A 2,429-nucleotide genomic window follows, 5' to 3' on the forward strand; every position below is an offset into this window, starting at 1 on the left:
TTAGTGTTGTTGAAATGTTATATATATATATATATATATATATATATATATATATATATATATATATATATATATATATATATATATATATATATAACATTTCAACAACACTAATATATACAGTAACTTTAAAAGACAAAGACTTGACATGATAGTAATTTTGACACATCCTAATCTATAAACTTCGAATTTTATAAATGTGATATATTTATTTCTACAACAATCTCATAACTATATAAGTATATGAAAATTTTCTAAAGCCGTAAATATACATACACATATATACAATATGGATAAAACCAATAATGCATATGGAAGTCTCATAAAATCTAGCAATTACATGAATGACGAACTCTCATTCCTCTCCTCTAACTCGCTGTCGATTTTTCCATAAACATGTGAGCACATCTAACTCAAATCTTCATTACATATCTTCTAAATATATCAAAGATCTTCCATATACCAACTCTAAATCTCTAAGATCTTTGTTTTACAAACAAATCCTCCAAGATCACATACAAGTACCTGTAGATCACCAAAAATCCATCATTCATCATTCCCTCTCATCTCACTCCCTCTTAGAACTTTTTCTCTCGATCTCAAGCAAAAACCAAAGAAGAGGACTGTTGCACCTCTCTATTCCAGCCATGATCGCAACACATTCCTCCTCCTTTTCGTCGTCCAAAGCAGCCCCCAAACCAACCATCACCTTCCTTGCTTTGTTGTTTCTTCCTTCGAGACCCAAAACAACCTCAAAGAGGCTTAGAAATCGCAAGAAACTAGCAAGGAAAAACCCCACCAGCTGCTACCCCTCTCCACCTACTGTCATAGTTCGAGGCCACAACTCCGACAAGTGTATTAGCAGCCGAAAAAGAAAACTCACTGGGAAAACTAGCCCCTCTGCCCCTCCTCGTGATTTCCCAGCAACCCTCCTTTTTTTCCATTCTCTTTCGTGAATCTGAACAGCCAAAAACCTCCCTCTTTTGTTGTTTTGTCGCACCATCTTACCCTTCCTCCTTCCTTTTCTCGGTGGATCGAACAACACTAATCCTTCCCTGTCGCTGCCCCCGTTCGTGATTCATTTTCTCAATCAGATGAAAACAAAGGACTGGAGGTCCCTTTTTCCGTCTCCGACAGCATAAGTTGCCCCCGTTTTCTTCTTTCCTTGCTCGAAAGCTGAATCATCAGAGGTGCTCATGTGTTTTTTTCTCCGCTTTCGTTTTTGTTTGTTTCCTTTTGATCGATCTGATGAGGGCACAAAAGCCCCCAATTCTTATTTATGCAAAACTCCCATAAAAATCGTATCTTGGTTATAAATATTACTATTTAAAACATATTTTGTTTAATGAAAACTAGTTATTAAACTTGATATATTCATATGATATAGTTGTTTGAAAAGGTTACAACTTGTTAAAATAACCTACTTTTTTACTAGAAACAAGTTATGATAAGTGGTTAACTGTGCATCATAAAAATTATGCTATGCAATATTACCACTCAAATGATATTCAAATATCATAACTTTTATATATATATATATATATATATATATATATATATATATATATATATATATAATAACTTGAGAAATTATATATATGTACTTACATGCACCACTATGAGATTTACCGATTACCATCTATTTAAGCGAGTATCGTACATTTTCATGTATATACTTGTCGAACATATTCTGATTTCATAAACTCTATTCATCGTAAATCATTTTGCCTAGTGACTTATCCACATATAATTTATGGCTATCCACTCTCGAACATTATGCCCCGGATGCTTATCCACGTATTGATGGGTTTGAGCCAAAAGAACATCCTATGTGTTCATGCAAACCCTAATGTTTGGATCTAGGTTTCTTTATTGTACATGCAATTCATCCAAGACTTACAAACCCTAGATCTAGTGTATATATATATATATATATATATATATATATATATATATATCGAAATTAACATAAGAAATCTGATCTAGATGATTATCTCTTCAACAATGGCTTGAATCTTCTTGTCTTGGAGCTTAGAGTCACAAATGTCACTCCTTTAATGGATTACAAACACCACAAGCAAGAGGATGCTAATTGAGAGTGAGGGGATGGCACAATTTCGGCTATGAAGACTTCTAGGGTTTACAGTGGCCGAAAATTGGATGCCCTGGGGTCTTATTTATACTGGTGCTGCTAGGGTTTCAGTCAAAACCATAATGGACAACTTAGGCCTTAAGCATTCCAAGGAAGCTTCTGGAATAGGGCCTCTTTAGCTGAAATTAGGATGGACACATCCCTAATTTCGTCCAAGCCTAGTCCATAAGCCTTCTCAGCCTAATATTCAACTATCACACGTTTGACAGTTTAAGTCCCTTTTATTTTATTAATATCTTTTAGCCACAGAATTAATTCTTAATTAATTCTTGTCTAA

This window comes from Lactuca sativa, chromosome 5, assembly GCF_002870075.4.
Source record: "Lactuca sativa cultivar Salinas chromosome 5, Lsat_Salinas_v11, whole genome shotgun sequence".
NCBI lineage: Eukaryota > Viridiplantae > Streptophyta > Magnoliopsida > Asterales > Asteraceae > Lactuca > Lactuca sativa.